This window comes from Phascolarctos cinereus, unplaced genomic scaffold (genome assembly GCF_003287225.1).
Source record: "Phascolarctos cinereus isolate Bilbo 61053 unplaced genomic scaffold, phaCin_HiC Scaffold_726;HRSCAF=1367, whole genome shotgun sequence".
Taxonomy (NCBI): domain Eukaryota; kingdom Metazoa; phylum Chordata; class Mammalia; order Diprotodontia; family Phascolarctidae; genus Phascolarctos; species Phascolarctos cinereus.
Window position 1 is genome coordinate 258426556 of NW_027556098.1, and position 14516 is coordinate 258441071.

Consider the following 14516-nt stretch of genomic DNA (forward strand, 5'->3'; position numbering starts at 1 on the left):
TTGGCCTAATAGACTATAACCTCCTTGAGGGCAGGAGACATTGTTTCATTTTAAACATTTTTGTATCTCCAGTGTCTGTTACAAATGTTTGTTGAATATATAAGTTCCTCTTCTTCCTTGTCCTGGCCCAGTGTTTTGGGGCTTCTGAGAGAAGCTGGAAGACCTGGGTTGAAGTTCTAGCTCTGCAATTTTATAGCTGTGTGCCACTGGATAAGACTTCACCATTCTGGGCCTCAGTTTTTGTATCTGTAGAACAAGGATTTTTTTTGGGGGGTAAGGCAATTGGGGTTAAGTGACTTGACCAGGGGCACATAGCTAGTAAGTATCTGAGGCAGGATTACTGACTCCAAGGCCCGACTCCAAGTGCTCTATCCACTGCACCACCTAGCTGCTCCTGTAGAATGAGGATGTTGAACTAGATAATCCCCAATGTCTCCTATAGTTCTAACATTTGACAAAATAGATTTTGAGCATCTGCTGAACATTGTATGAAGTAGTGTAGGGATAGTAGGGGGGATAAAAAAATTTATAATGAATAATTTCTGCCCTAAAGGAATTTATGCTGTAGTTGGGAAGATATGACATAACGAGTTTAAAATAGAGACAGTACAATGAGAAAAAAAATGAAAAAAAACATTGGTTTTCAAGTCAGAGAAGCTATGTTTAAATCTTGTCTCTTGCATTTATTTCCTATGTGATCATGAAAAAGTCACTTAATCTCTCTCAGCTTTGGTTTCCTCATCTGTAAATGAGAGTTAGATTATAAGGAATCTAAAATCCTTCCCATAGCTACATCTAAGACCCTATATATAAAATATTTAAATAAACTGTAAAGTCAATCATAAAATGCAAGTTACATGACAATGTTTGACATTAATTGTCAAGAGAATTATGTCAATAACAATTTCAATAAAATTTCAGAGGAGATTGAGGGCAGTGTGGGCTGGGAAAATCAGAAAAAAGCTTTAAGGAAGAAGTAAGATTTAATCATAATAATTGACAGTTTATAGCACTTTAAAATTTACGAAGCACTTCACATATATTACTGAGGGTATTATTGTCCCCTTTTATAGATAGGGAAACTGAATCTCATAGAGTTTGTTGTGCTGTTGTTTATTCTTTGTTCTTGAAGAAGACCATGACATAAGGGAGGTGATGCCATGACTTGCAAGTGAATTGGATTTAAGTGAAGAAGGGCCATGCAAAGTCCCCAGCCTCACTCTCTCCTCTGGAGCCATCTGGGTCCAGTGGCAAGATATAGATTAGGGAGAGTGGAGATGGCCCCTAAAAGAGTTTAAGTGATTTGCCCATAGTCGTATAGCTAGTTGGGGCTTAAATCCAATTTTTCCTGCCTCTAAGACCAGTGTTCTATCTGTGTATAATGTGAATAGACATAAAGGAGATAGGAGGTCATTCTCTAGGTCTAGAAAAGCAAGGAAGCAGGAAAATCCAAGCCAACTCTAGGGACAATGAGCAGACCAATCTCACTGATACATGGAGTGTATGTGGCAACATTATTTCAGAGAAAGCTGGAAAGGTGGTGCTACTGCTGGATTGGGAAAAGGCTTGAATGCTGTTCTAACTATTGCAAACAGGTGTGCAATGAGAAGCTGTGGAAAGTTTTGAGAAAAGGATTTGATATGATCAAGCTGTATTTGGAGAAACTGGAAATGGAGGCAGAGAAGGGGTGGGGAGACTAGTTAGGAAGCTCAAGGAACAGTCCAGTGTGAACTGATAAGGGCCTGAACTAGGGTGGTGTGACATTGGGGATGGAAAACAAGGGATAGATATGAGCTATTGAAATAAGTTCAGGGACTTAAAAATTTATATATTTCATGCACTTCTGGGTTTCAACTGCAAGTATCAGTAATGCATACTTAAACTTTTCTTGCAGCACTCTCTTTTGAATTTTGAGGACTTTTTCCAGTAGTGATCACTTCTACTTCTTTATTTTGAAGGAATCATATTCAGTGACAGTGCAAATGATAAAATTAGCATTTATAAATTGAAAAACACAAGTGAATGTAGAATTTTTCCCACAATTTTTACTTCAGAAATTAACTGGAATCTTAAGATTAACCCCCCTCCTGGAGTTCATATACTAGACTTCCTATGAATAACTATGGTCTTAAAGTAAGCAGCAGATATTAATAGACATTAATAGATAGTATATCCAAATCAACAGATAATAGAAAGAGAGAATTGATTTATATTAATTTTATTCAGAAGTCTATATAATAATAGCACTTTGCCTTACACATTTTTATTGGATCTTTTATTGGAGTCAGACATGACTGAAAAATGGCTGAACAGCAACAAAATTCTTTAGAGACCTATCCAAAAGCTCTTTATATCTTTTCATCACACTTCTCTGCTTAGTCATTCACACCCCCACATATGGAATATTATTGGACAGACCAACTTCATAGTTGCAAACATGCTGGACAGCACATGGACAAAGCCTCCTTGTCATAATGCATGATACTATTCAGGCAGATAATACGAAAAGGTAATAATTCAAAACTAGATTTTTATGATGTTTAAATTCATAATGCACAAATTAGTGCCTCCTAATGTAACTATTCTTAGGATTTGCTCTTCTGAATCTGTGAGGCATTCCCAAGCAAATGAGGTAATGTTTGTTGAAAGTATGTAATACAAAAAGGGAATAATTCAGAACCAGATTTTATGATGTTTAAATTCATAATCCCCAAATTAATGCCCCCTAATGTAACCTTTCTTAGGATTTGCTTTTCTGAGTGTGTGAGGCATACTCATGAAAATGAGATAATAGCTGTAAAAAGTATTTAGCACAGTGCCTGGCACACAATAGGTGTTTATAAATGCTTATTCTCTTCCCCTTCCCTCTTGCCAAGGATGCAGGCTTTAATAACTTTTTCTAACCAAGCTGTCCTGTATTCACTCTTCTAAAGCACAGGGTCCCAGAGTGGGTGATACTGCCCACTGGGGGGCACAGAAATGATCCCGGGGAGGCTGTAGTAGCCTTGGGTGCAACTGGGGGGGCATTGAATAAAAATAAGGGGGTGGTGGAAGCATGAGGAAAGAAGAGAAGAAAATGTTGAAAAACCGTTCGTATATGTTTCATCTGTTTGTAGCAGAGTTAAAGTTGTAGTGATTACATTTTCCAAATAAACACACAAAAGACAAGTTATAGCCAATCAGTGGTCAAATCTACTGACAGTTCTTAACAAGTAAATGTTGGCAGGCAGTGTGTCATGCATTGTCAGGAAGTTCAGCACGCATCAGTGTGAATATCTGCGTGTAATGACTTGTTTACAATATACTATACAGTTACATGATGCAACATTGCATCACCAAAATTTCAATGCAAGAACCCCCCCACAATTTTGCAATAAATTATTAAGTTTAAGATGTGCTATTTTTTCCTCCAGATTATTTTATTTTTTTAAAGACTCATTAATTTATTTATTTTTAGATTTCAACATTCACTTCAACAAGATTTTGAGTTCCAGATTTTCTCCCCATCTCATACCTCCCCCAACCTCAACACAGCATGCATTCTGTATACTTTTTCCCCTAATCTGCCCTCCCTTCTATTTCCTCTCCCTTCTCTTTTCCCCTTCCCCTTCTATTTTTCTGCAGGGCAGGTTAGATTTCTATACCCCATTGCTTGTATATCTTATTTCCCAGTTGCATGTGAAAACAATTTTTTTTAACATTTGTTTTTAAAACTTTGGGTTCCAAATTTTCTCCCTTCCTCCCTCCCCACCCACCCTCATTAAGAAGGCAAGCAATTCAATAGAGGTTATACTTGTGTAGTCATGCAAAACACTTCCATAGTAGTCATGCTGTGAAAAACTAACTATATATCCCTTCATCCTATCCTGTCCCCTGTTAATTCTATTCTCTCTTTTGATCGTGTCCCTCCTCAGAAGTATTTACTTCTGATTACCCACTCCCCCAATCTGCCTTCACTTATATCATCCCCCTGCTCTCTTATCACCTTCCCCCCTTTTGTCTGCAGGGTAAGATAGCTTTCCATACCCAATTGAGTGTGTCTGTTATTCTCTCCTTAAGCCAAATCCAATGAGAATAAGATTCACTCATTCCCTCTCACCTTCCCCTGCATTGTAAAAGCCTTTTCTTGTATGTTTTATGTGAGATAATTTGCCCCATTCTACTGCCCCCTTTCTCCTTCTCTCAGTATAATCTTCTCTCATTCTTTAATTTTATTCTCCAGATATCACTTATTCATCTTCAACTCACCCTGTGCCCTCTATCAATTTATCTATACATCTAATTTTTTTCCCCTCCAACTACCCTAATACTGACAAAGGTCTCATGAGTTCAAATATCATCTTTCCATGTAGGAATGTAAATAGTTTAACCTTAATAAGTCCCTTATGATTTCTCATTCGTGTTTACTTCTTCATGCTTCTCTTGAGTCTTGTATTTGAAAGTTGAATTTTCTATTCAGCTCTGGTGTTTTCATCAAGAATGCTTGAAAGTCGTCTATTTTTCCCCCTGAAGGATTATGCTCAGTTTTGCTGGGAAGGTGATTCTTGGCTGCAATCCTATCTCCTTTGCCCTCCAGGTAAGGCTCTGCTTCCAGCATGGAGAATGTACTGTCCCAAGCTTTGGGGTTTTTGTGCAGCTGTTTTCAGAGATACTTCTAGGGACCTGTAAGTTTTCAGTTCTTCCAAGGTGGTATGATCAAGGGTAAAGTGTTTACTCCTTTCCTGGCCTGTGCTCCGGTGTATGAGTGACCACAAGCACTCTTTTCTGTCTTGCAACTGTGAGGAAGATTTCCTATACAAGCTCCAACACACTGGCACTCCTCCTTGCCCTAGGATCATCACTCAGAACTGCAACCCAGATACAAGCAGAGGCAAAGCAAAATAATCCTGCCTCAGCACCAGCAGAGAGATCCATACAATCCCCCTCTGATCAGCCACTCAATTCCCCCTCAGTCTATGGGCTGAAAGCTCCAGAAACAGCCACTGCCCCAGGGTGCACCAGGACTGGGACTGGGACCTAGCTTCTCTCTCACAGAATTTTCCTACTGACCTTCTAAATTTTCTTTGGCATTTGTGGGTTGAGAAGTCTAGAAATGGCCATAGCTGCCCATCTTTCAGTCCCCTGAAGCCTGCTCCAGGTTTGCTGAGGCCTGGTCTTTGCCTGCCCCCATGCTGAACTGTGTTCCTCTCCCATCCCACCGTGATAGACCTTTCTCATCAACTATCCAGTTTGTCTTTGGCTGGAAATTTGTTTCACTCTCTCTTTTCGTGGGTTCTGCTGTTCTGGAAATTGTTTAGAGCCATTTTTTACAGGTATTTGGAGGGTTTTGGGGGAGAGTTCAAGCAAGTCACTGCTTCTACTTTGCCATCTTGGCTCCACCCCCAGATATGCTATTTAAAAAAAAATTATATGTTTTTTGAAATGACTCAAATTTAAAACAAAAAAAAAGGTAACAGTTAAAGAAAGTAGATTTCCAAGGGGTGCTAAGTAATTTGTTTTTGAAAAAAGGGTCAGTAGGCCAAATAAGTTTGGGAACCTCTGCTCTAGAGCTATACCTTATCTTTCTGATGATCCATTCTGTCCTAAAGAGGTCACCTGTTCCCTGCATCTTCCTTCTCTTCAAACTTTTCTTAAATTTGGTGTAGTGTGAAGTCATGTAATGTTTGATCTTAAAATTTCAGTAAACTTGACACCAACATGTCATGTCACCTCATCACAAAATGGTATATTGTTAGTTATAATATTGAAATATAACTGGAAATCTTGCCAGTTAAAAAAAATACAACTTTCATGAAAATAGATGTCATCTATTAAGAAGTCACCTTGTCCCTTTTTTGACACTTTACCAACATTGATTGATATATCCTACACTTGATACTTTTTTTTAAGTCATTAGAGGGTAAGGCTCCGACATACTCATCCCTGGGACATATAGTATGATTGACAACTACTTACCACTCATATTTGTTATACAAGTTTCATTCTTAAAGCTGGTGTCCTATTCTCATCATTAAGATCCATTGCCTAGGTTATGATCTGTTTTTGAGAGGACTCTTTGGACTGGGTTCCCAACTTTACTACACAAATTCTCTGTATGTACTTACCTTGACTCTTTGTTTTCCACTATCCTAGACTGAGTTTCTGATCCTTGCCTTAGCTGATTTTGCTGGACCTGACCTCTTCTCTCAGCCTGAACTGAAAGTGCTTATCTGTCCCACCCTGCCTAAGTTTAAGCAGCTAAGTGGAGAAGTGGATCGAATGCTAGACTGGCCTCAGATACTTTTTTAGCTGTATGATACTAGGCAAGTCATTTAACCACTCTGCCTCAGTTTCCTTATCTGTAAAATGGGGAATAATAATAGCACCTACCTCTTAGAGTTATTATGAGGATAAAATGGGGGTAGTATTTGTAAAGTGCTTTGCAAACCTTAAAGCACTATATAAATGCTAGTTTTTGTTATGTTGCTCACTGATTCACCTCTTTCGTATCCTCTGCCAGCCCTCCTCCTGTAGAGCTACTTCCTGTCTAATTCTGCTTTCTTCTTACCCCTCTATCCTTTAACAGTCGAATTCTTTCTGGCTGCTCCTAATTTGGCATTTTAATTCCATTACCTTATAGAAGGTAACCAAACACAGAGAGAGCACTTCGAGTTACCATCTTACACAGCACATCATTTTAACATGGCATAGTATGCTAGCTATGATTTGGAAAATCAGTGTAATGTTGCAGGTTTAGAAAAACTAGGACACTGAGGAGGAACAGAAATTATCTCTTAAGAATCTGGATGTGCTGTCCTGGATAGTATGCAGAATACATGAATACTATTTCAACGAATTGGACTTTTGATGTCAGAGGTTCCTTCCAGCTCTGATATTCTGTGATTCCTTTTAGGAGTTTAATAAAACAGACACATAAAATATGAAAACATATGGTACCAATGTACAATATGCTGAGAGATAATGGTTAACAAGAGCATAATCAATCACATTGAGGGAGACCAAGAACTACCTGAAAGCTTGATAGTGGTAATTTAAATATTAGCCTCTACAGTGCATTTTCATCTGTAACTATTTCAGTTCTCTGAAGGCCTTTTCCCTAGTGTCCTATTTTTTTTTAACTTGCAGTAATAGCATTAAGGTTCAATCACTGACACAATATGCAAAATTATTCCAAGCAAAATTCTCATGACAGTTTTATTTTTTTTTCTGGAAGAATGAATGCCTTATATTTTAATTGTCTCAGGTCTTGCCATCACATTTGGTTTATTCTACAACTATTCATGCTTAGTTGGAGATACTTTTCTGGGAGATTACCTCTACTTTTCCCCTCACCTCAATTCTCTGCTTCAAGTACTGTGGATGGTTTTATATTATATTCATTCATGCAGGAATTCACTTAATAGTTTCACAGGGAAACTGATCATTAGTTGATTGACTGAAGCTTGATTGCCTGTGGATAAGCCTGAAAAAAATACTTCTTTATTTCAATTAAAAAAAATAAAAGAAAAAGGAAAGAACTTACAGGAACAGAAAAGAAAGCCACTATACCCACTTACATAGATTCAGAGGGGAAAATTTTATTGCTGCAGGCAACACTACTATTTAAGAACCTACTCATCCGCTTTAGCATGGAGTTCTGGAAATTTCAGTAATTTAAATATGCAATTTTATGAATAAGGTAAATAGAAACCAGTGATTATGCAGAGTTGCATTGCTGGCATTTTATTTCATCACAATTAAATGGACAAATATTAAGGGCTTACTATGTGCAAGGCCTGGGGATGCTAAGTTTAGAAGTATTGCTGGCCTACTCTGCTCCTTCCCAGATTATTTATAATCTAATATATCTAGCAAAAAACTAATTACTAAAAATTTATTACAGTCATGTGACAAACATAGAGGAAGAGTAAAACTTCTGGGATAGTATTATCTTTGGTTTCTTTAGAAGTGAATGCTCTAGGGGCAGCTAGGTTGTGCAGCGGATAGAACACTGGCCCTGGAGTCAGGAAGACCTGAGTTCATATCTGGCCTCAGATACCTAACCCTTACAAAGTGTGTGACCCTGGGCAAGTCACTTAGCCCTAATTGCCTCACCAAAAAAAAAATAAGATGAAAAAAAGAAGTGAGTGTTCTTACAAGAAAAATATCTTTTCCAGGATAACAGTGGTAATTTAGCATATGAAGACCAGGGAGAGGAATCGAAGAAGGAAGACAAAATGCTTTGAGGGAAATTGCTATAGACCATCTAACTTTGGCCTTGCTTTGTGTGTTTGCCAAGGGAAAAACAGGGTAAAGATGAAGTGTATTTGTTTTTCAATATAAGACCTTTCTAAATTTGCCTAATTCTTGTATTTTTGATGATAATATTTAACCTAAGAGGAGTGGTAGAGCAATCTGCTACCAAACGGGGAATTCACTTTGTCTTTTCAATGAGTGCTACCCTACCCCCACCCCACCCCAGGAATCAACATAGAGATTCTATTTGGGGCATTCTACTGGTAATTTGACATATTTGAAGAATGGTTTCAGTGATGTTGGTCCTTCTTCCAATGGCACAGTCTGTAATCTCTCCATGTCTTTGAAAAAGGTCTTTGAAAAATTATTTACTACTTTTCCTGGTCTCAACATAATTGTACTTGAATGACAGACATATAGTCTACTGGTCTCATCCTCAAAGTCTTTCCTATTTGAAAATACCTTCCAGAGCTTAGGTTCTTCTGGAATAGACTTCAAGAAATAAAGGGGCAGAATCACACCATGATGAGGCACCAGTGTTGGACCTGAGTGAGAGCTTGACTATATTAATCTAAAAAGAAAGATAGTCTATATTTCTCTGTGTGCATATATTTGTGTAAGGAAAAGCAGTCTGAAGAATACCAGGAAGAATGAGAAAACAGCATGAGAGCCCAGAGAAGCCCTTAGTGAATCAAAACTGCCAAATCTAGACAAATTATATTCTGACTTTAATATAATTGCAGAGACACTGTGTTTTTTTAAATCCTTTTATAGAACTGTTTATAGAACTGTAGACAAGTAAATGTTGTAATTTTTAAAAAATGCTAAAAGGTAGCATCTTTAATGTGTAAACTGATGAATTTGACTTTGATTCACAGTTATATAATTTATTGTAAAAGGGATGCTTTTTATGCTTTTATAAAGGGATTCAATGGTCTCTAAGGGCCATCATGGTTCATCATAAACACTTTATGCTGGATTAGTCTCATTTCTTTTTTTGATATTGTTATAGATGTAGCTACTTGGATTTCATTAAGAAATTTGATATGCTTTCTTTGTTGATGAGATGGAGAGATACAGAATAAATGATAGTGCAGTTAGGTAGATTTTATTTTGGATTAGTTGAATGGTTAGACTCAAAGAGTAGCAACTAATGGACTGATATTACCTAGGGTGAGGTCTTCAGTGGTATTTCACAGGCATTTATGTTTGGCTTGCTTTGTGTGTTTGCCAAAGGAAACACAGGGTAAAGATGAAGTGCTTTTATTCTTCAACATAAGACTTTTCTAAATTTGCCTAATTCTTGTATTTTTGATGATAATATTTAACCTAAGAGGAGTGGTAGAGCAATCCATTACCAAACAAGGCGTCCACTTTGTTCTTTCACTTAGTGCTACCTTACCCTACCCCAACCCACCCCAGGAATCAAAGTAGAGATTCTATTTTAGGCATTCTACTGGTAATTTGATATATTTGACTCAAACAGTAGCAACTAATGGACTGATATGACCTAGGGCGGGGTAGTCAGTGGTATTCCACAGGCATTTATGTTTAGCTTTGTCATAGTTGTGATTACCTGACTGGTATAATGAACCTCTCAGAGCCTAAGGATTCAGATAAATAATTTTTTTAAACAAATCATATCAAACAACTCCCAGGTTAAAGCAATCCAGGAAGGTAAAATCAGGTAAAAACACAGGCAAAGAGAATAAAAGAAGCAACTGAAAAAGGAGTTCTCTGGTGTCTCAGGGGTTCCCCTGCCAAGGTCCTAAAGCTGCTTTTTTATCTTCTTTGTTCATGTAGACAGTGTAAATTCTAAGGATCTTTATCCTAACTTCCACTTTCATTGGTGAGTTGGGATCCCAGAATTAGTCTGGTTAGATCTTCTTCTGAAGGTACTAAGGGTACCCCTGAGGGACAATAAAGTCTCTTTCATTAGTGTCATGGTCTCAAGCCCCCACTAATATGCTTCTCCCCAAGATTATTGTTGAAAATATTTGTCAGTCAGCCTTAAGTAGCTTTTGTAAAAGGGTATTTACTAATGTTGTACAATAAATATAGTAGGTACAAGAACATCTCCTTTCCTTCCCCAAACTCTGTGACATACTCCTCTACAAATAATTGCAGAGTCCAGGAAAAGTGAATCTCAAGTTTAGACAGCATATGTGGCAAAGGGGTGCTCAAGAAGTTCCACTTAAGTGAAATGAACCTGGGTCATCTGTCTTTGACTCCAAATTTAGATAGTGCCATTGGTTGATTTAGGGATGTGTCTAGGACACTGATGGAAAGATGTTCTGGACCTTTTGAAATTCACAAAGTCTTCCTCCAGCCTAAAGGTGATTTTGGGATGGAGGAGACCTGACCAGGGCTGAAACAAAGATCTCCCCTCTCAAAATAGTTCCTGCTAAGGGTTTACTAGAAGGTTGCACTTGCTCCATTTTCTGGCAAAGCAATTCCTTCTCAAATATATTGACAATTTATAGATGATATAGTCCATAACTTCTTTGTTCACAACAACCTAGGTTGGTAGGAATACAGAAATTAACTTGAGGCTCTCCAGTTCCACTTGTGTTCTTGACCACAATAGATCTTATGCTATTCAATATTTTTAATCAATGACTTCTATAAAGGCATGAATGATGTGGTTATAAAACTTTCCAATTATATTAAGCTTGAAGGGATAGCTAATTTGGACAACATAATCAGGATGTTATTTCTACATATGTAATTGTAAGAGCTGTAATACTGAAGAAAGAGAAGTATATGAGTGTGGTGGTGTCACCAGCAGAGACTATGGCAGTGGCAGGGACAAATCAGTAGAACCTGGAGCTTTCAAGTCTGCAATTGGAACATAAGACTTGGTGGGGTTGGAAGTGGGGAGAGACATAGAAGAGATAGACAGAGATGCAGAGACAGAGACACACACAGAGAGATAGACTGACTGACTGATGAGTGGGAGAGAAAGAGAAAAGAGAAAGAGAGAGAGAGATTAAGATTATATGTATAGAAGATTTATACATATATATACATGTATATTTATATATATTATATATAGAAGAAGCATCAGTAGAATACCACAAGAGTAAGAAAAATTAGTTCTAGTGCTTGATCCAAGGGGACCCTTTATTCAAGGAGCAGAACAATATGGAAGTGAGGAACAAATAAGGCACAGGATCATAACGTGGAAGGATGAATATGGATGATGTGCATTACCTACTACTATGGTAATTTGGACTATGCCTATCCAGGAGGAAGGTGCCTTGACTCTAGTAATTCCAAGTTTGTAGGCAGACCCTCAACCTAGGGAGACATTGTGCCATGGTGGAAAGAGCGGTGACTTTAGAGTCAAAAGACTTGGATTAAATACTGCCTCTAACACATCTCCAACCTTGGGCAAGCCACTTACCTTACCTTAGTCACTTAAAAGGAGGTTAGACTCTGTCTTTGGATCTGAGGTTTTTTTCTAGTTCTGGATTTACGATCCTATAATCTGTAGGGTGGTTTAGTAAATCATAAATGAATATATAGATCCCTAGGGAAGATGTGACTCCCCAAAGTGGGGCTTCTTTCTCTAGGAGCCATTAGCTCATTTTTTTCATGGAGGGCCCTGAACCTTACTGTGACAATTTCAGCTATAATGACCATATGCATCTTTGGAGGAAGTGGGGTCCCACCCCTAGAGTAGGATTCTTTTTTTTTTTTGTCTTGTCTATGGTAGAAAGTATGACTTCTTTATTTATTTACTTTGTAATGTATAATAAATTTATTTACATTCCAGGTTTTGTTCCTAATTGCTTGGAAGAAAACTGAAGAATCCAATCTAATTCAATCCAGTAAACATTTATTAAGTGCCTACCACGTGTCAGGCACTGTGTTAAGTGCTGGTGATAATAAAAAAGAAAGACAATCCTTGCCCTCATACAATCTTACGGGGCCTTCACCCCCCTCCCCACATACATAAGGAGGCAGGAAAGCAGGGTAGGGAGGGAAAAACAGGGTATTCCAATGAGTACCTGGCTTGGGGTTATCTTGTTCTGTGGAGTTGAAACTAGGCAGAGAATCAGATGCAGAGAGGAGAGAAACTTACACAGTAGCTAGTAATAACCCATATTCAAATGTCCACAAGAGTTGAGAACACAAACTATAGAAATGACAAAATATTGAGAATCCTCAGAGATAAATCCCAGTTAGCGGTAATTCTGAGGTGTGGATTTTGGGCCAAGGGCTATGCTTATATTAACAATAACGTAAGTAAGAGTTTGACAATTGTAGTAGCACAACTCTATATTCTTTTTACCATTTTTTCCTAAATCTTTTAAATGATTTTTTGTAATGATAACCTGTAGATAAATAGAGAAGTTAGATTATGGGAAAAGAGTAAGAATTCTTTAGTTGGGCAACTGTATTTTTTTAAACCTTAAATGGAAATATTTCTGTAATTTTGCATTTTAAAATATTTTTCATTTTCAGTCACATTCACACAAAATAAAGTGGAAGTGCATCTACATATATTGCGATACTTTAGTAATTCAAAGATTTGTGTTTTCATCATGTTTAATCATCTCTCCACTGGTAGAGATCACAATACTTTTGTCACTTGCTTGACAGTTTCTGAGATGTTTTGGCCAAAAAAACATTGCCCAATAGCGAAACTTAGGATAATTTAGCTAGGTCAGTCCTCAAACAACAGTCACACAGTCCTTGCTGAGCACACACTTGAAGCTTTCCCATGTTGGTATGACCTTCCACAGGTAGTATAGTCTTTTAAAAAGTAATAATAATAAAGTTTCATTGATGCTTTTTGTACAGTGCTATCAATTCTTCAAAGACTGCAATACTTCCTTTGATAGAATCTTCCCTTGTAACAAATAAGTACACTTAAACAAAACAAATCAAAAGTTGGCTAAGACTTGACATGTATGCCTCATTCCACATCTATAGTCCATTATCTGTTTGCTGAAAGGTGAGTGTTATACTTGAAGGATTCCTCTGAGGTCATTATTAGCCAGCCATTGCCTTCATAAGATTTCAGAAATCTTTCAAATTTGTTTTTCTTTTTGTCATTATTTTATATATCATTTAAATTCTTCCCTTGGATCTACTTATTTCACTATGCATTACTTCTAACAAGTCTTCCCAAAATTCTATGAATTCTTTCTATTCATCATTTATTATAGTATAGTAATATTCCATTACATTTACATGCCACATATTGTTCAGCCATTTCCCTGCTGAGAGGCCCTAACTTTTCTTCTGATTCTTTACTACTATAAAAATGCTGCTATAAAATATTTTCTACTTGATAAGTACCTCTACCTCTTTGGAGTAGATATGCCTAGTAGAGGAATTGTTGGAACAAATCATTTGTACAGTTTAGTGACTTTTTTGATACAATTCCAAGTTATTTTCCTGAGTGGTTGAATCAATTTATAACTTCCTAACAATGTATTAGTATTCAGTGTTTACTGTCTTAATCTTTTGTCACATTTTCCAGTCAGATATTATAAAATAAAAAAAAAATCAGACTTGTCTCATTTATTTCATTAGAGATTCAGAGTGTTCTTTCAATTCCTTATATCAAACCTTGATTATACTTATTTGCTGCAAGATTTTCCCCATCAAACTACTTCTTTTATTATTTTAGCCATATGGATTTTGTTCATGCAAATACATATTTTTTAATTTGTTGTAATTGAAATGACCTATTCCTTCTTTTTTTCATCACTTCGATTCTTTGTTTGGTGAGGTGCTCTTTCCTGAGGCATTATTATATGAGTACCTCCTACCATACTCCTCTAATGTGTGTGCGTGTATTTATTTGTGTGTGTGTGTGTGTGTGTGTGTGTATTTATAATTAGGTCATGTATCCATGTGGAGTTTATTGTGGTATATGGCATAAAATGTTGGTCTAAATGGTCTACCAAATTGCTTTTTAGTTTTACCAGCAGTTTTATTGAGAAGGGAATTCTTACCCCAGTAGTTGCTATACTTGGGTTTATTGAGTACTAAGCTATTATTTTTTCATTGTTTCTGAATATTCCTTCTGGGTCTGTTCTACAGCTCAACTTTGCTATTCAAGTTACAAGTAGTTTTGATGATTTTTGATTTATGGCATAGTTTGAGATCTGGTGACACTAGCCCCTCTTAATATTTGTGCCTATTTTCATTTTCCTCTTGAGATTCTTGACCTTTTGTTCCTCTAGATAAAAATTTTCCAATTATTTTTGTAGTTATATAGAAAACCACTTGGTAGTTTGACTTTTATGCAACTAAACTTGTAA

General features: G+C 37.0%; 1 pseudogene; it reads left to right on the top strand.

The window, feature by feature from the left end:
- LOC110215597 (BTB/POZ domain-containing protein KCTD5 pseudogene) overlaps positions 1 to 14516 on the top strand; it is a 103138-nt pseudogene that overhangs the window by 21542 nt on the left and 67080 nt on the right.